At 40.2% G+C, this 21,630-nt stretch overlaps 1 protein-coding gene across 1 annotated transcript in view; it reads right to left on the reverse strand.

Moving 5' to 3' along the window:
* Positions 1-21,630, reverse strand: part of pkn1a (protein kinase N1a) — a 50,235-nt gene that overhangs the window by 27,060 nt on the left and 1,545 nt on the right. The window lies entirely within an intron of this gene.

A 21,630-nucleotide genomic window follows, 5' to 3' on the forward strand; every position in this document is an offset into this window, starting at 1 on the left:
GAGCTTTGACTGTCACAGTTAATGATAGAGAAACAAAAACTAAGGAAGAAAAAGACCTAGTGCTGGAACAAATCAACACTCAACAAAGATACAGGATGAGAGATAGCTCTTTTAAAGCAACAGACGACAGGGGAAAGAGTGCCAGCTTGTTTGAGGATCCAAATTATGTGACCACTTTCAGTAAAAATCCTCTAATCACCCCTGTTTTTTCGGGTTTTTTTCTCCTTTTTGTGTATTCTCTATTCAATATGTGGGCCTTAATTCAGACTCAACATGATTACTGCAGTTCTTTACGTACTAAACTTGGTTAACTTAAAGACTTATTTATTCAAAAAAGGTGCCAGGGACAGTTATTGTGTCAGGTGCTTTATGGAATTATTTCAGAGGAAAATGTACAAATCTCTATATTAGTGATTTGTGGACAAGAGGCCCTAATGCAGAGGAAAAAGTTACAAAATATCCGCAATAGTGTGGACACGGTTTAAGAGGCTGATTCAAAAGGTAGTTCTGCAGGAGGTTGCATTTAATGAATCTCAGGGGAGTAAGAATGTGCAACGATAGCATTGGCATTTTACAGAATATGCAAAATTATGAGAATAAGACCTGGATAGAATAATACCAGAATTTGGCTCTTTTGATAGAAAAGGCTGCCGACCCCTGGTCTAGACCAAAGTTGGTGGATTGACTGATAGTCAAACCAAAATTTCCATGTGTAGAGCTGCTGTCATGGCTAAAAACTGTATGAATGGTAAAACTATCACGTTTCGCTGGCAAATACACTCAGCAGCACATACAGTATGACAGAAGCATGAGTCTCCACCTCTCATATTTTACAGTACCTTGGCACATCATTTCCTGCAAATGTCTTCCACTACCACATGGGCCACTTTGTATTAATTTGCTGAAAAGACAAACCTGCGGGGAAACACAATTTCCTTTCCTCGTCAGATTGACGGACTGCATACATGGCAGAGAGAGGGAGCGAGGGTAAATAGTGCAGTGTGTGAAGCACACGAATGAAGAGTGGACAAGGAGGGAGAAATTAAAAACATTTACAGTTTCCTACAAAGGAAAGGTTGTTTTAACAGTGGCCTTCATGTGTAAGGAAAACACTATGATACTGATTAAATAAATTCCCAGTACACATTGTACAATCATAAGCGAGAGGACCTTTTGCAATGGAGACTGGAAAAAAATATACTGGCGGGAGCAAAAGCCAGTTTGTCCAGTCACGCTCATGAAAAGAGGTTGGTGAGGAGCTGAGAGGGAGAGAGCGATAGACGAGGCAAACAAAGAACGAGCAGCATGGGGACAGGAAGAGAGGGAGGAGAGAGGCCGACGAGGCACAACTGAGAGGGTCACAGGGTTGAAGCAGAAAGCAGACAAATAAGCAGGAAAAGAAAGAAGGAGATAGAAATGGGGCAGAGAACAGCGGTGAATCAGCAACTGTGCCACTTGTGTTCATCAAACAGGACAGAGAAGTAGTAAATGACTATGTCCTTAATATATTCAAACCAATAATATCGCAACATAGGCAAGACATTCAATTTACTATCATATAAAGACAAAGAAAAGCATCAAATCATTGCATTTGTGAAGCTGGGACCATCAAATCGTCTGCATTGTTGCTTGGGAAATGACTACAATTATTAATTAGCTCAATCAATATTAAACAAAACAATCAACTTCATCAAGTAATCGTTTCAGTTTCACGTGATACACAAGTAAGAGGAAACAAATAAATGAAAGAATCATGACCGGGTGACCTGAACCTCTGCAAACACACTCGTGAGAATGAGGGCAGAGACAGCCAGTGTTGGACATTTAACCCCTTCAGCCATGTTAACCACCTCCAGGCTTCTCTCTTGGACTTATCAACTAACCAGCAAATTGTTGCAGCTTTAGTTGACTTATGTTGGACCTGGTAAATGGAGCTGTGATGTAAATTCTGCAAATCCAATGTTACTTATCATCTTCGGTCTTTGAATCTACAACACTTATGTTGTAGATTGAAAGAATAGAAAAAAACATCCCCGCTGCATTCAGACATACAGTGATCAGGATGAAAAAGAGGTGCCATACCACTGAAGACAACAACTTCGACACGATTCGAGGGCTTTTCGGCGATAAAGGTGGACGCTGGTTTTGATGCGTTGTAAACACAAACCATGTGCTTTCATCAGCTGAATTTATACTTTGTGTACTGCTTCCTGCATACCCCTCATCTCAATGTTCCAGAAATGTTCCTGCTGCTGCTTCGCGTTTGACCTGAACAACCTGCTGCTGCATTCTTCATAAGTGAAAGGCACTGGAAAATGTCCGGACCCCGATTTTCATGTCTGAAAACAGCTTATGTTTATCCTCTAAGTAGAGATAGAGTAGATAGAGTTGATCGGAATCAGAAAAAAGAAAAAGAAAAATAATCTCATTCCAACTCTCCTGACATGTGCTGGAGCTGCTGTTTTGTTAAGCAAATCTTGGGTGGAGTACTTAAATTTCACCTGGATTATTGCTCTCACGCTGCAAGAGACACAAACAAAGCCACAGCAGAAATATAACGCGGTTTGGGCAACATCAAGTGCAAAACATTCCAGTAAGAATATTTATCCGATTTCCTCAACGTGACATCTATACTAAAACAATAAAATCACATGATGGAGGTTTGTAAACAGTGAGTGAGTCTGTCTGATAATTGGATCCATTCAATCAGACTGTAATCAATCAGTTCGACCAGAGGAAAAGTACAATGCAGTTCTTCCAAAGCATTCAAAGAATTTAAATTAAAGACACCATTCTATTATTGATTATCGTAGACCAAGTGTAACCCAGAAAACAAGAGGAGTTCAAATCACTGAAATTCTTTTTGGCACATACATCTGCAGGATTCTTTGTTACCCTCCCATGATCCTGATCTCATCTGGGCCTCATACAAATCCCATCACTGTCAAACACACTTCAAGTGCGCACTCTGACCGGACATCACTGTGAAAATCATAATTGGCTTCCTCTAAAAACATTGTCTACTGGGCCTCTGATCTTGGTCAATGGATCAAAACCTGCTCCTTCAGTTTCCCTGACACAACAAGGAGCAGAGTGCATCATTCCGGGTGGATCCCTGCTAATTTAGAGTGATGAAGAATTCAAGTAACCAGAATGCATCAAAAACGAAGTGAGAATATTCACTCGGCTCAATGGTAAGCTACGTACAAGATCAGAGCGAGACTATAAACATAAGAAGGTCCAGAGGATACCCTTATCTGCCCATATATTAAGAATGGATGACACTTCCCTTAGGAAACTTAAAAACCCAAAATACAACCACACTTCACACTAGGTCTTCTTAAGGCGTTTTCACACCTGCAAGTCTTTACCAAGGTCCAAACAAAGGTTCATGTCTGTGTTACATTTTCAAACACCAAACTAACCAAACCATTGTTCAGTTCGATCTGGAATGAGACCCCCTTTTTTGGTCGGACAAAATTTTCCTTGATCTGGACTGTGGCTCGAGGCACCTTTCACACCTGTTATTTTGGTCCAGACAAAACTAAACAGTCAGAGGGTGAAGACCAAACAGGATAGGTTAGATAGCAGAAAAACCTCCAGGGCACCATTACTGCCTTCCACCATGTTTTCAGTGATGCAATGCAAACTCACATTACGCTGCGCTTGAATGACTTTGCAAAGTTTGAAAGAAGCATAATGACAGTATCTAGTTTTCCAAAGCACGGTTTTTAAACATCGTTTTAATTGTAATTAATGTTTGACACAGTAATGGTAACAATATATATTTTTTCCCCTTAGTTTAACATAAAAGCAATAGCCTTTTTTTATACCAAATGAGAATAATTATTAGTAGGAACTCTCCATACAACAGATCTAGAAGTAAGAAGAAAATGTATAAATAAAATGGTGGGCTTGAAAATGTTGAGAGAATGACTTCAGGATGAATCAATCATAAAAGAGACTGTGGTGTACAGAGGTGGATGTTAAATGACAAACATTCCCAGGTGGGAATGTAAACACTGTCGAGGGTGAAGTGGCTCCACATGCATAACCACTGAACCTTTTCCATGAAAGGGAGTGAGCTACTCCAATTTGTTCTCCTGAGAATATACAAACAGAAGCTGACATTCACTTCGGCTGCATTAATCTTTCTCATCAGCAGGGGAGGATCCTCGACACAGCTTGCCACCTGTCGATCACTATACCTGCTCCAGACATGGTAAGTGTTAGGGCCAGACACATGTCAATCATCGCGCAATCCCTGTCTTTGTGAGTAAGTGAAGAGGCTTTAGAGCTGACAATCATCCTCAGACTAATGCCCATAAAAGGCCGACATACAGTGGGAGGGGCTTAGAAACAAACTGCTTTGATTCTGCTGAGCATAGATAACACAGACACAACCTTTTCTGTAATAGGCTAAAAATGAATCCAGGTGGGAATGTAAACTTACTCAGCCTATTTGAAATATTTGGCTTTTACATCATGGCTACATTTTTGGGATCCATTTATTCAGGGAGGATTAACTGAGTATGCAAACTCCCTGCTTCTCATAACACTGGTTCTTAACATACACATCTGCACAGAGATGAACATGAAGACAAGAAGAAGAATATAAGATCACATTAAGGTTAAAAAAAAAAACTGTCAGAAGTTTGTACAGAGACCACACAGACACATGAAATACATGCTGTCATGTCTTCAAAGTGGACTCAAGAGTGATATTTTCTGTGTCATTTCTGATTCAGGGTAACATTTCTGATAGTGAAGTCATTACAAATGTTTCTGGTTATCCTGTTACACTGTCTATCGGACAGGAACAAAAGACAACACACAGACTTATAATGTCACGAGTAACAGAAGTGTATTTATAGCCATAGATGAGGAACTAAAAGCACCAAATCACTCCAGCAATGATTCAGTTTTGAAGTGAAGACAGTTTTAAGTTTTAATGGTTGAAGGATAGATGTTAGTTCAGGGACAGAATGTCAAAATCACACATTAAAACAGAGGTGGGGGATACATTTTTCTATCAAGGGTCATTACAATTTTCATAACATCTTCTGTGGGCCATTCTAGATCATCACACCAACCTCTTCAATGTTATGCCTGGAACTGCTACTGAGGTGCCTGATCATGGGTGTAGATTTGGGTTTATACAGTAATCAAGGTGAATGGTACTTAAGATATACAAAAGATAAAACTAAACCTAAGCCCTTGCACCTGATGTCAAATGGTAGAGGTGATGTTGCTTTTGGCTTAAGCAACTTGCTCAAACAAATTCACACCTTTAGTGCTTCGTATTCCTAGCAAAGTCATTCCTACTTCATGTCAAACTCTGCAGTGAATTTGCACACAGAAATGACTAGTTGAGCAGTATTTGTTACTTTGCTTTTTCATCAGGAGCATGTCCCCATAAACACTAGGTCGTCTTTTACTTCAACAACAAAAAGATCCAATCAATCAATTTCACTTGGAAAGCACAAGATTCTGCATCTACTTTTCTGTTCTTGAGAGTTGTCTTGATGCATGTCAGCAATGACACGTAACAACTATGTGCGTTTCCTTCACACTGACCATGACCTGACAGGCATACAGTTTGAAGGGACCATCGTGAATGACACGTTAGTTTGTAACTTTGTTATTTTCTTTTAATCACATAAAAATGTTTTGCTTTCATGTGAAGTTTTTGCATTGTTGAGTTGCTGAATTTTCGGCTGGATCAAACAGGTTATATACAGCCCAGGGGCCGGATGCTCCCCACCCCTGGGTAAAAGATAAATAAACTAACACAGGATAATCAGTTCTTTGGTGCTATACTGGTTTCTGTAAGAAGTCTGCATGTACTGTCTGTGTATGTGAGCAGCATTAGTAGAGTTGTCTGGGTAATTGTTCTGACAGGTCTGGGGTATCTGCCTAGCTGAGCTTTGTGAAAAGTAAGCACTGCAGAGCTGCACGAACCACACAGATACCACTGTATTTTATGTCTGCGTGTGTGTTTAACTCTAAAGTGAAGAGATGGAAATGGGTCTGCATGGTTGACTTGCTGTGAAGCACTGATCTGATGTCAGTTTGGGCTTGTCATTCCATATGAAAGGCTTGAAAAATAGAAGACACAGGCAGTTCCTGGGTCTGTACACAGCAAAGGGATTTGAGTGCAAAGGTTAGGTACAGACTTCCACCTGAAGTCAAAATAATGGTGTTTCAGGCTGTTTATGTGCAAAAAAGAGGAAATGGCCCCAGAGACTGACTGAGTGTGAGTGTGAGTGTGTGTGTGTGAGAGGCTGAGTCATATAAAGAAAACATCTGGAGGCATTCCTGAGACGCCTGAGCAGTGACAACAGCCAACCTGGCAGGAAAGAAGGGGAGAGAAAAGGGAGGGATGAAGGGAAAGGTAAACTAAAAGCAGGGAGAGACACAGCGAGGCGTTGAAGCGATAAAGTCATTAAGATACAAGTTCTTTCACTGCACTCCTTACAGTATGTCTCCACCGCATCAATCTACACTTACTTGTATATCATTAAATTCCACAAGGGTGATACTGAGACTATTTAAAAGAAGAGTGTTGTGAGGTTATTTTTCTGAAGGTTCAAGGAATGGAATTTGCTCTTATGCACACCCAATGCAAAGTGAGGACACCTGCTTAGAACTGTTTGTTTGTTGCAGAAACTAACAATGTTATGCCAAATTCTGCCTGCCTGTAGACGATGGTAAAGACTTTATGGATGTTTTTTAACTGGCCACTGACATCATCAGAGAAAAAGAGAGCTCAACAGATGGACAAACAGTGCTGCACAAAGCTCTACAATGCAGTACTGGTGCAAAACTGAGGTCTTATTATGAGAAAGGTTAAAAACATAGGTAGATATTGGGATTCACTGTGGCGAGTTACCTGCATTCATGATACATTTAGATGGTTAATTGTAAGTTGACATTAAGATTGACATACATACATACATACATACATATATATATATATATATATATATATATATATATTTCAGTGTGTAAACATTACTACTCTTTGCAACTACTACCACAGTTTCTGCAGCAACTGGGCCTTCATGATACATGATCATTCCCATTTATATACTATATTACACATACCAGTCCTATAAATGTGCCTTTTTTTTCTCCATCATTTCAATCAATAATTCCCTGGGAAATTTGTGAAAATGTCAAATGCCTAATATTGCAATGTTAAAGACAGTAGTTTTTGTGTAATGCTGCTAGGTAACAGATAAACAAACACACACAGATTAAAACATAACCTTCCTGGCAAATGGCGAAAAAAAACCTCAACACTTTTACTCTGAACTCTCCATGTTGCTCCCACTGACAAATCTGCAAGGGGGAAATTTTTCACCATATTGTTCCAAGCAGCTTCAGGTCCCTTGCTAACACTCCTCTTTTTCATCTCTTTCTCTGCAAGCAGAGGGAGGGATGAGACCGCAGGGAAGAGGAGAAAAGAGACAGATCCTTCCCCACGAAACAAAGGCCATGAGAGCAGAGACAGACAGATGGGGTGGACAGTCAGACAGAAGTAGACAGGAGGAATGGGAGAGCAAGAGGGAGAGGTGGTCAGCCAAAACGTGACATGGAAGCAGGTGGACGAGGAAGGGAGGGCGGTTGACCCACAGTGCCGGAGGCGATTGATGGATAAAAGCGCATGTGAGAGCATGCTGGGAGGCCAGACTCACTGCCAAACACACAAATGTCAAACACACGAGGGGAAGGAGGAGGAAAAGGGAGAGAGAGCTTGTGTTCCTGGGTGGAGAAGAGTTCAATGAGAGCAACATTAGGCTATGAACCAGTCAACACAGGGCTGCATATTAAAGCAACTTCCTCAACAGTCAAATCAGTTTCCAATCCAGAAGCTGCCAGAGTTTTCATACATTTTTCTCATCCATGATTTTGACCATTTATAAAGACTTGAATCATCTCAATAACTTGTATTTTGCTAATTTATTATTACACTCACAATAAAGTAATTTGTGCCTTAAGCCTTCCTGAAGCTCTAAGGCAGACACAAGTCACACTTTGTACAGCATATGTGTTGGAAAGCAGCAGGGAGTGTAATGGACACAGAGGGGAGGAGGGGAAGGATGAAGCCCTCAGAGAAGAAAGGAGGAGGAAAAGAATGAGGTCAGAATGATGTTCACAGCTAAGTTTAAAGTCAAAATGAAATTAAAATCATTAATTTCTTTAAAAAAACAATTTCTAACTACTATAAGCTGGAACCTACAAATTTTTGCCATTTTTCCCTTTAAGAAAATAATTATTTGATAATCAAAACAGCTGCAGATTGATTTTCTGTCTCCCCAAATTTGTATATTGTTAGTGTTATGACAAAGTATAGTGATCAATGATGAATGAACACAGGAGTGTTACTATGATGATTTATATAATTTTTTTTAAATACCTAAAATATTCCTTGGGACATTAGTGAAAATGTGAAAAAACACCCCATCCTGCAATGTTAAAGAAAGTGACAAAATATATATAAGTTCGATGGATTCTGTCTTAGCCCATGTCTCAAGTTTCGTTGAAATCAGATAAGTACTTTGTGTATTATCCTGCTGACAAACAAACCAATGGACACGGGTGGAAACACAACCTCCTTGGAGGATGTAATAATGAATGCACATTAGAACGTGTTCAGATCAAATTCTGGTGTGAATGTTGATGCATTTGGGTGGCTGTAAGTCTTTCTTTAAAGAAGTAGTTCAAATGGTTCAGATGTGTTGCACAGTGAAGTGCAAGACAATAGTGCGAGTGTGTAAGAAGCTGGAGTGCTGGTGGTGAGGCAGTGAGTTTAGCTGAGATTAACACACTAAGCGGTCTGATTGCTCGACACAGGGTCTAACACCACTTCTCAACAAACACTGCTTAAATGGCAAAAGTTCGATGAGCTGAAAAACCTTGTCTGACGTATAACTTCAGAGGAAGGTTATTTGTGTTTCATCTTTACCTTATAGGATCAGAGACGGTTAAGTTTCCTGTGGTGTCACATGATGTCTGTATAATGTTTCTACAGTGACTGTACCATATCAGTGGAGTGAGGAGCAGTTGAGACATGGATGTATCATCCGTTAGGTGCACATTAGTGTTGCTCACATAAAGTAAGGATGATATAATCTGCACTCCTAAAAAAACGATCCATCACAAATGTTGTTCATAACAAGACGGCGTCAACAGCCTTACTTCACACTACTGCTCACACTGATGTTTAACAGGTATTGTACGATAGACCCTAGACCCAAGTTCTCAGGATTCACCAGAAATCTCTGCTACAATCCATTTAATAGTATTTTGGACCAGTGCAGTGGACTGACTCATTCCATACAGCCTACTGCTTGTAGTACTGCTAGTGTGGCTAAAAAGTAAAGCCAGCAAAAGATTTCATGCAAGAAATATAGTTTCACTTGGTGTCTCTTATGGTTTCTAGTACCCAGGTAAATGTCAATATTTATGTATTTCTATGTGGCTTTTTTTTCATTTATTAAACTAAATATATATATATTTAGTTTAATAAATGGAAATATATATATTGGTGACAGTACAAAAAGGGGCAGAGAGCGAACAAAAGCCCCTGGCTGAACTTGAGCTAAAAATATTGCAATTACATGGTCAGCATCTTGAACCTCCAGAACACCAGGAAACTCCAGTTTCAGAAACTGAATTATTGTTACTCCGCATTATCTGTAGAAAACACTACTACTACAAACTGCATCAGGACCAGTTCCTGGGTACAATACAATTGTAATTAAAACTGTTGATAGTGATGTAGTTAGACAATAACACAATACACCTTACAAAATATTACTGTATAACTGCCACTGCCCTACTTCACATAATTGTAATATGCAACATGTAATAAAACCCCAAACATATTTTGTGGATATTAATTTGGAACAAGATTAACCTTTGGACTCAAGCAAAATAAGCTAAGCTAAATAAACAGGTTGTCTGCTTGTTCTTTGGTACAGCTGACAGCGAGCAAGTCACACTGCAGCGGAAAAAGATTATGATTGTATGTGCATGTGGATAGAGACAGAAACTGGCTACGAGAATATCATATTTGTGTGTTGAGAGCACCCAGGGGAAACTAAAGGTATGTGGATGTTCATAGAGAATCTAACAGAGAAAGACAGAGCATGGAAGTGCATATTAAAGTGCCACATTCACTGCGTTAACGGTTTTGACAGTTGGGCTCAGGTGGGTTGGCAGCAGCTGAGACTAGTGCAGCAGGTCTGTAGTTCAGGGTGTGTGTGTGTGTGTGTGTGTGTGTGTGTGTGTGTGTGTGTGTGTGTGTGTGTGTGTGTGTGTGTGTGTGTGTGTGTGTGTGTGTGTGTGTGTGTGTGTGTGTGTGTGTGTATATGACTTGCAGAAACACGTTCAGCTCAACAGCAGTGTTTGTGAATATTTGTTATGTAATAATGTTAGCTGGCTTTGGCACAAGACACTGGTGCACTGAATCAGACAGTTAAAATTAAAAAGTAAAAAAATACTTCTATCTTTTAATTTTTATGCTATTTCTATCTTTTTGTTTTGTTAAAATAAGAAATGTGAGAATGAAAAATAAATTTAGTGATAATAAGGTTTAAATGATATCTAATGCATAACATCTTTGCAACATGTTGGCGAGGTTGTGCAAGAGCAGTTTTTGGGTACAATAAACAAGCAGCTGTTTTTATATTAAGATTAAGCTGTTACATCACTCTCGAGCAGATTAATCTGACAAAATGTCCATGCTTAATAATGTAGAACGCACTCAGATTTGCACAGGCTTATATAAAGCAAGAGACAATAACTTTAAAGGTTTGGCTTATGAATAAAGTCATGTTTTTGGAGCCAAGTGTAGGGCGACAGCAACACATTCCTTGAGGCAGCAGAGAAAATGGGTAAATTCTCTAGGAAATTGGTGTGTTGGTTGAAAAGAAACAGAAACCATCTAAGTGAATTAGGTTTATATCTGGGTGGGTTTGAATTAGGTTATACAAAGCAATTGGGGATAATGGCAAAGTCTAGGCCTGATTGAGTAACCACAGTTTAATGTAAGTAACAGCTTAATCTAGTGGGGAGACAAAAAGGCATTTCATCCAATCTCTAATAACATAGCCAAATATAATTTTACAGCCTACGCTCAGTTAATTGTCCTCCCGGAGGCAGCTCTCATCAAAGCTTCCAGAGAAAATTGGTCATATGTATGCAGTGTTGGGAGGAGAACGCTCTGTCTCTCTTTACCTGTGACATTTGTACATAAATACTAAATGCTCTATTGACTGAGCAGGGAACACATCCTGAACTAGACAATCATCTTCCTGGAAATAGGTGCGTGTGTATGTGTCTGTTCTGTGTCCATAAAGCATAAGGGTGGAAAATCTATGACCTCATTCTGCTGCCAGCATTTTCTATGACAGCCCAGCCTGCAGGTAACACACGAGGAAACACCTTTCTCCTCCTTCACCTCAGCTATCCGTTTGTCCAACACTCCCATTGAGTTCAGGCTTGCCAACAGTGCATGAGCTGAATGACAGCTGGATGTCATACGAGTATGAAGTCAAATGAGCAGAGTTATGGAGGTTCTGGACGAAGAAAACACTTTAGAAGTAAACTAAAGCATCCCCCACAGAATTAATTAATTTTATGGAAGAAGCAGGGATGCACAAACATCACTCTCATGTGCAACCGATTTCGAATGACAGGTACACAGACTAAAGAGTAAAAGACAAGTTGTCAAGTGTGAGAGAAGTACATTCCATGCCATTTGCGGGCACATGCACAACCTTTAGCTGAAACTATGACTTTGACTAGTTACTTGGACAGTAACAACTTTATGGACAATAGCTAACCCGCAACCTACCCTGCGACCATCAAAGAATAACCAGCATATAATGGATGGAATGGAAATTACTTTAGACATCAATTAATAATTTCAGTCCTCAACAGGACATCTTTATACCCATAACTTTTTGCCATAATGTCCAGATGTGTAAAAAGCCGATGGAGAAAAACTAATCTCACATCTGTATCAAGGAACTATGTCCTCCCCTCACCTCCTCTGTCTGACTGATGAAACTGTGAGACCTGATGCAAGTAGACATACTACCATGTTTCAATGTAGCTTGTCACAGAAAAATGTTCATAGACTATGATTTCAATGTCAAATCAAGTACTTTTACAAGACTCTGATAAAGTGGTGTAACCATGACAGTATACATTTCCATATTTAAATCAAACCCTTTATTTCTTTGTCTGAGCTCAGGTCACTTCTAAATATTTACGATAAAACATACTTATCAAATCACGAGTAATGACGATACTGATGCAGCATCCACGTTGTATAAATAATGTCTTTTCATGTTTTGGACTGATTTTATTCAAAGTGATTTGACTGCGTCTCCACTCAGCTATCCAACAGCTCAACCATCGAGTTCTCAGCTCAAACTGGTGAACCTCCCAGTAGGCCAAATGTTATCAGTGTAACTTGATCTCCAACCCTTTCTAATGAGAGGGATTGTTTGTGGGGAGACTTTAATAACTCCCATAGCCTATTTATATCTTACAAGTTACACCCTCTGTGTATGACACACACAAAACCACACATGCGAACCTAACACACATCAACTTTCACAAAGACTGTCTGTACTGCTATGGAGGATCAAAAGCAGGCAAGCAAATATTTGGCTACTTGACGCAGTTAATCCAAATATTAAAAAAATACACACAGATCCTTTCTTTCAAATCTAACAGTTTACCTAAGCAATCATGTAGTGACGTATTAATTATTTGTAGATGATGATAGCTGTGGTCTACAACATGAACAAAATGTATTCTGTCTGTGAAGAGGTCTTCAGCCATAAATATTCAGAGACCACGTTTGTAGGGCTACATGACACCAATCGCTTGATGGAGGCAGGATTAAGTTATTTAACAATTTAATCCTAAAAGTGTGTAATCTTGTTTGGTTGTTGACTTAAAAGCAGAATGTTTTCCCTTCTATTTATCCCCTGTAGAGGACAGCCCTTGTGGTCCAACTACACCCAAACAGGAAGACAAGAGGGAAGGCTATGAGGGGGAGAGAAGGGGAGGAGGGGAAGGCAGAGGACGGAGGCAGCAGCTGGTGCGTATAGCCTGGGCAGGAGGGAGGGAGAGATAGCGGGTGAGAGTAGACTGGAGGGAGCAAGATAATAGAAGGGCAACATGGTGGATCACTTTACACTCATGTCTGTTGCTGGTCCACTCCACAACCATCCAGAGCGAGTTTGGTCCGAGACTAGCAAATGTTTCTTTGGAGGTGTGGAGAGACCTCAGGAAGTAAGAGTCACTACACTATACGACACAATAATACGACTAATGACAGGAGCGGTATCTGGTGTGGTACTACACAGTCTGGCAAGTGTTGTGTGAATGCAAACCTGCCTCTGACAAACTGTGAGACACTTGGAACTCAGCCTGGCAGAGAACTGCCAATCATGGATAAAGACTGCTGGGCAACCCTTAAATCACTTGCCCCTGGTAACAACATTTAGACCATGGTAACCGATTCCCTCACTTTCTGTGCAGTGATGTACTTCCGTTTCAGAAACATCCTCTTCTGGCCTCTTCTTACGATCTTCTGTTTTATTGACAAAGCTATTGTCTTAATGATTTACAATACGCTACTCAAAATAGCAAAGCCAAAGAAGCAAAAACAAACAGCACATAAAATAAGAAAACAGAGCTCACAAGTAACTCAACTTCACTGCCTATTGAACATTACTTTGAAAAGTAAAGATATTTCAGAAAATTTGTTACAGTTCAGATTATTTTGTTCCAAGTGTAAGAACCAATTTGAATACACAACCACAGGACTGCAAGGGCTCGCACAACGTACATTTTACCATCTACCCACATCCGTGAGTCTGCGAGGCAGCCCAAAACTTTACAACCATGCAGATCCTAAATGTGAACTGTATGTGCCGACATACATAAACATGTCCATGTGTGTAGACACCCAGGGGAGTATAAACAGAATCCTGTGCATGTCCACATCCAGTTTTGAACTATATCTGCCCTTTGACAGTATTATTTAAATATAATGTGGGGGAAAAAAGTTTGTGTATATTTGAAGACCACCCCTAATTACTCGGTTATAATTATTTAAGGAAACGTAGAAGCTTTGTTAGTAGCTCTATATTTGTTGTGTGCTGCAACATTATGCTGACACACAGACAGATGGCCTCCCACCTAGAACCCCATTCTGCCCAGGGTGTCTTCCTATTAAAAGGGAGTTCTTTCTTGCCAATGTGGCCAAATGTTCGCTCATACGGAAAATCTGGGTCTCTGTAAATAATATAAAGAGCACAATCTAGACCTGCTATATAAGCCTTTATTGATTGGACAGTTGTGAGAAAGGGAGAGATACCCAATGTCTTTCTTTCTTCTTGGTTCCACTCTTAGCTCACTCTACATGCACCATTTAGTTTAAACTATGTCAATTTAAAATCATTGAGGCCACACCCATCACTGACTTTAGAGGACAGAATTTGATTTGACAGAAAATTATTTGGAGGCCAGAATGTGGCACTGGGGAAACTCCATCAATACTGCATCATCTTTTCTAAACAGATTCACCCAAGACTGTAGAGAATCATTCAACAGTTTAGACTTCACTCAAACATTTTTAATGTCAAAGACTACTTTAATGTCAAATGAAGACAAAAATTTAGACACATTTTTCCAACCATCCTTGCGCTCCACAAGGGAAAAAACTATGTTCTAATGGCTATGAAAAAAAAACGTTTTTAAATAAAGAAATGATGGTTTACTACCTGTAAAATCAAAAGCTGTATGCCGAATAAAGTAAAACTTGGCAAGTGTGATATGTGAGGGAGGGGAGTTTCATGAGAAAGGAGGAGCCTGATTGTCTACTGAAGCTTGCAAATATTAGCAATGTGAGCTTCATGCCTAGTTTATCCCACTTACTTAACTGATATTGCTTTGTTCTTGAACTGTTTACCAGCTGACCCCCTGCTGTGGGGGAAATCACAATGCTTGAACCACCACAATGTGTGCAGAAGGATGAGAACATTTTATATTTCAGGAACGGCTTTCAAATCAAAAACACTGAAATACGTCGGAAAATGTCTCCAGTGAACATGTAACCACAGCGCTGATATTTCATCAGCTTCTGTCAACAAATATCTAGAGTACATTTCTCCAAAGTGAGCACCCCTCCCAGAGATTACAGCATAATGCTCTCTCTTCAACTAGTTTTAGTAAAAATGTGTTTGACCTTTTGATGCAAGAACTGAGAGCATGTGACAGCTCAATGTTTTACATGCACTATATTTTGAAGCAGACTAAACAGTTGTTTATTTGCTGGTGAAAACTGGGAGATTCGCCAGAGCATTGAATTAGTTCTTGCAACATGAATACTACCTAGTTATTTAGCTAGAAAGTCTAATTAAAACCAAAAGCAACAATCTCTATAATAAATTATTTGTCCTGTTTGTCTGACTTTACAGTTACAGAAACGCTGTAACTCTATTTTTAGTGTCTTTTTCTCTGTTCCCCATACACGCATTACAAGCTGTCAATTTATGCAGCAATCCCCTGTAATTCCAGAGATAGTTAACCTGACTGAGTGGCTGTTTAAACAGCACGGCAGCGCAGACTGATGGAGCTGGGATCGATGTATGTGGCCCGGGGGCCCTGGGCACTGCCATAATGACGAGGGGGGGGGGGTCAAGGTTCAAGGTAAGTTAAAGTGCAACGCTGCTGGTGTTGACAAGGCCAGGACCTGTTGAAAGGATACGTGAGGATTTACTGGACTAAAAAGGGAGTAATGCCAAATGTGTGTTGCAGCAGAATGATTAAACACTTCATTCTACATTCATGTTTTGTCTGTGACCCACCCTGTCCTACTTGCTCCTGTACATCTTCTCTCTGACCACTCCTACTTTTTCCAGCCCTCCCAGAATGCTGGTAGGGTTCACTGGAGATCAGTGATAGGTGATGTCATGACAGTGTGTGCATTCACTGTGGTTGGCCTCTGAGTGTCTGTGTGTCAGGGGAGAGGGAGGGGTCCTACTAAAGCTGGAATGCAGGGGTACATCACTATGAGGTCATGAGAATGATGGGATGTTTGTGCAGAGGGAAGGCGAGCCGTGAAAGAGATTTTTAAAAAACTGGGGAAAAAAACTGACCAAAATCCAAAAGGTGAAACATTAGCTTGCAACAGCTGCCTGGCTCAAACTATTAAGCATGATTTCAGTTTACACGTAAAATTTTAAAGCTCAAACACTCCCCGTCCACCTAAATCAACCCAATCACCACTGACCAAACTTGATTAAAGGGGCTTGGGTTATGGGTTGGTTGGGTTGGTTAGCGAGGGTGTGGTCACTAACATGCTCCAGCCAGAAAGAGGAAAATGAACTCACAGTGAACTGAATGTGATCTGGGCTGCTAGTGTTAGACAATACAAGCTATTGTACTGCTGCGGCTGTGCAGCCTCATCAACAACATAATGCCCTTTAGATCTCCCCTACCCTCCACCCTCAGACCCCAGCAAAGCCATGCCCACATCCGAACTGATTCTATCAGAGCAGCAACGATCAAACTACAGCAGCGCTTTTCAAATGGCCAGGCCACAGCAATGAGAAAATACAATACTATGGAGAAAACTGCTGAATTGTCACTTATTATGTCGGACAATCACTGACCGACGAACAAACATGTCATGGTTCTTCTGATAGGTTACTGCTTGAACTACTCATCACTAAAGTCATTACACGTGCAGAGATGTGTTTACAGCAATATGAAAGATAGAAAAGGGAATCGGAAACTGTCCATACAAGGGCTGCAACTTTTTGATGTCAAACATCAGAAAATTGTGAATAATGCCATTTATGTCAGTGTCAGGGAAAATAATTTTGGGGCTCAATGTAACGTCATCAAATGTCTTGTTTTGTTCAAGAAACTGTTCAAGACCCAAAAACATGCAGCTTACTTTGATGTAAAAGAAGGCAAAGAACCAAACTACCCAATTTTTCCTTGAAAATTACTTTGAATTAACATAGTAGCTCTACTCAAGAATAAACTAAACTAATTTCCTCTTGTACAAATTAATTCAAATTTTAATTTCACCCATACAGTTATGGCCTATTAGTGGTTTTGGCTGCCCCATAAAAGCAAGCCCTACAAATGTGAATGTCCCTTACTGACTGACAAGTAACATCAATGGTTGGCTGGCTTTTTCCCACTGGCCCTTGTTCTTTCAAAGTGATGACCACATTATGGGGAGTAGGCCTCCTTTTTGGTGGCCACTGATACTCTCAGCTCTAGTGTCAGGCATGAGTAGACTCTGCCTCTCTGCTGCATATCCATCACAGGAACATGAACAGCTGAAGTGGAAACTATTGGTGTTATGCTGCATTCCTTTTTACATCGGAAGTAGGAGCTGGGAATTAGGTTGGTTTTAGTTTTGTTAATTTTATGGGGTGGGGACAGTTTTCTCTGGCCAGCTTAGCCACTGTTAGCAATACCAGTTGATAACAATGCATTAAGCTGTGTTTTGTGTATACAAACACTGTAGCAACTTGTCCACAGATGAAAGACCTTACAGTGTGTATAACTGATATGAGACACAAATAAGACAGAACTGCTACAATCAGTATATTACAACAGCCTACACCACTGTTGGTGTGTGTAGAGCAGCCATCTTGGATTTTAAAAGTGGGGTTGGTGAGGATTCTATGACTTTCTGAGTCAGACTTTCATCCTTTTTTTTTTTTTTTACAACTGGGAACTTTAGAAAAATCCACATTAAAATGTAACGCAACATTGTGCAGGGTTCAGATTGACTGACAGGGGAGAGACACTCTATGGTGTAGCAGGATTTCCTAACCCAGTGATTGTACAAGACCCCAATTTTATGTTGGGAAAAAAGGAACAAACAGACGAGTTTTACATTAATCGAATCAGAGCATCAGACTGATTCCCTCACATCAGTGGATCCTCACCTCCTCTCTGGGATATTATTTGGAAAGTGTCTTCATTTCTTGCAAGTGATCTCCAGGTCGCTCTGTGCGCCTGATGGCTCAGTCATGTTCACTGCAGTGATCTGATGATACATGCACAGTGTTAGAAGATATTATTAAAACCTATTAATGACTCGGCTCCGTAACTCCGCTGTTAAATGGAATCTAAACGTAATTTGCTGTAAATTGACTTATATATATGTTTTAATTAAAAGGTTCGTGGGGAACAGAAATGTCGCGCGATCAAAACTAAGCTGTTGGTTTTAATGTAAATGATGAATTGGATCAATAATCTGGCTTCAGTTCACCACCTCACGCCTGTGTCGCCACTTTCCCGTCTCCAAAACATTCGTACGCATGGGTCAGAGTTTGCGTGGAAATACGCAAATTTTCCCGTCAAGTTTGTTTTTAGAAATCCCAACGTTTGCGTGAGAAGTGGCGTACGCACGTTTCAGGCCCCATTTTGTGCGTATGCAACGGTGATAAATGAGACCCCAGGTCCCTATAGTAATCGTTCATTAATTGTAATCAAGGTAAAAGCTTGAAATCATATCGCCCAGCCCTATACAACATTTTGGTCTCAATGGTTTGAATTTAGTGCAAGCATGACAGACTACAACTGTATTTTCTTGTTGATTCCTCTAGATGTTGTGTTGCAAATCATTTCTCTGAGACAAAATAAAGCACACAGTCAGTTCAGCCAATATGAGGTTATGATCATATGTTACATGCCTAAATATAGCATTATTCATGTGAGAGATAGTCTCACATGATAGGGAGCAAAGGAAGTCATTTTAGACTACATTGCTTTATGAAACTGAGATGCCTACCAGAGAAATTAAAGAGAATATTAGCTCCTTTTCTCTCTCTCTGGTTCTTCAGCTGTTCCTTGATGCATTATTGTGGATTCTGTCTGCCTACATGGCCACAGGGCAGCGCTGAGAAAAGCCTACTTTGGGTGCATAGCTGTCTCCTTACGTCATGGTAAGGCTTATGGGAAGTACTCCTATGCATTCCCTGGAGTGTCTGACTCTGGATGCATTTGTGCTTTTGCAAACATGTCAATTTGTGCTCACGGACATTGTTAAACCAGCGGTGTGTGCCTTGGTTGTCTGGTATATTTTCCACTGAACTTAAAGTGCAAAACATGTTACACAAGCAAACAACCACTGCACAATCCTCCACAAACTGTACAGTGACAACCCCGAAATTGTGACGACAACATAGAGACCCCATGTGGGAAAAAACTGAAATATCAGAGCTGCATTCAAGCACATCATATTTGTCTGCTGATCTTTTCAGTCTCTGCCTCACTTCTGTCCTAATTCAAATGTAAAACTTTCAATCAAGGACAAATCTCTCAAACTGGTGGAGGAGGCACATTATTGAGAAACAACCAAATGTATCTGTTTGGAATAGATTTTCCGACCCTTGTTGTCACAGGCACAGAGCAAGCGTAAAGGCAATTTTACATTTGTTAAGTAACTAAGCCGTCTAGCCAGGGGGACATCAAGGCACCAAGGCTAGAATTAGACCCGGTTGAAGCAGAAAAATAACCAAGCACAAAGCTTTTAAAAGCAGTCAGATAACATGTTGCATTTAAGCAGCATAATTAAACACAGACTGTGGTTCATTTTATTACTGACACGTGCTGGGGTCCCTCATACACGACACAAATTATAAACGAAAAAAAAACAAGATCAAAAGGAGTCAGTAGAGACATTGTGAAATATGTACTGCGGGTGTGGAAAAGATAAATGTTGAATAAAAAAAGTAAAATAATGACTGTCTGCCAATACGTTTTTTGATTAATCTTGTGGTATGTAGTGTCAGTTTGTTCGCTACAATTTACTAAAGCTCCTTTCCTTAACATTATTACTTGATTGTTTTGTTTGACGAACACACTAAACCCCAAAGATGTTCCATTGAGAATGATATAAAACAGATAAAAGCCCCAAATGCTTTAGAAGCCAAGGACCAGTGCGATTTTACGTGAAAATGACTTAAATTCTATGATTATCAAAACACATGCCCATTAATATTTATACTACAAATCTAAAGTGATGAGTCATTAATCCACCAACTAATTAATTCACCCTGAAAGGTTAAATTTCATACAGGACAGAGGCTGTGAGCAGAGCAAATAACAAACACAGGGAGAGCATACTGCTCAACTGAGTCAATAGTGGTGTGCAGATTAAGTCACAGGTAAACTTTAAGTCATCCCCATGTAAGTCCTGTGAGAACAAGAATTTCCATGTGCACCTAAAACAAAAAGGAAACAACATAGCTTACTCATTTATAATGCAGCAGAGGAAAAGGCCAAATACAGGTGAAGAGGGAAAACGAGGACTGTCAAGTGTTCAGCCAGTATTTTATGTTTTCAGATTCACACACAGGTTCTGAAAGTGGCATTTCATCCAACCATTATTCTAATCATGGTGATGATGACTACTCTTTTGTAGTCATTATTACCTATGTCCAAATCCTGCATTTCCATGTGCACCTGCTCCTAACCTGGTTACTTCTTCTAACAGGACATATTTCATTACTGACTTGTCACCCGTTTCACTACCATTCCTTGTCAGCTGAATGACATCACGGTTCCTAAATTGCCAACAGGTATGATCACAGAACAAACAGATCAAACGCATTCACTTACATGACAGCACTAGCTCCTGCATATCTGAACTGTATGCAACTCAACCTGAGTAACAGCTGATACACAACACAGGCTTGGACTTAAATGTCACAAGCTCCACTGGAACAATGGCTCAGCAAGTTTAAAAGCTATGACTTTCATTATGCTCACCTGCCTCCTCATTGCCCTTCAAGTTCCCAGTCATGAGAATATGAAAAAAAACTGCATTTACTGTGGATGTTTTACTTGATAAGGTCACTCTAAGCTTAGTGACTCTTGAGAGCAAAGCAAAGATCAATTACCATAGATAATATATAGCCTACATGCTACATCAGGAAATCCTCTGCCCATTCCCTGTAAGATGCAAAGTAGGAAGTCTTCCTCTTACTAAAGCTTTCATAAAGAAACCAAAGGCATATGGGAGTTGGGAATGTGGCTTGTATGATGTGTTATTTCATAACAAACACCACTGTTGTGTGTTGCATGCACCCTGCATCTGCACACAAAACATGTAGAAGGCAGAAAGCTACAGTTAAAACCAAGGGACCCGCATCATGGAAAATACAACACAATACAGTAAAACAGCAAGGTCACCGAGCCACGCTGGAGCGCTGTGCACGAGCCCTCTCCACAACCAGAAAGAGTCCCGTCATACATTATTAACAAGGGACAAACTATCTGTTTCAATTCTACTGAGTGGTTGGTGGACCCTCACAGTAGGGCCCTGGGGCCACCAGAAAGTCCTTGAGAGGTCTGAGAGTCCCCCCCCTAAAGCTAGCTCCATTAATGCATGTTATTATACCGTTTTTTTAATGGCTGTGCAGCCACGTCATCAACATAATGCCCTTTAGATCTCCCTTACCCTTCACCCTCAGACTCTCAGACCCTCAGACCCTCAGATGCTCTTCTTGTAGATGATTGCTTGAATGTCCCGTCACTAAAAGTACTTTTAATAAACATCTA

The sequence above is a fragment of the Hippoglossus stenolepis genome, chromosome 2 (assembly GCF_022539355.2).
Source record: "Hippoglossus stenolepis isolate QCI-W04-F060 chromosome 2, HSTE1.2, whole genome shotgun sequence".
Taxonomy (NCBI): domain Eukaryota; kingdom Metazoa; phylum Chordata; class Actinopteri; order Pleuronectiformes; family Pleuronectidae; genus Hippoglossus; species Hippoglossus stenolepis.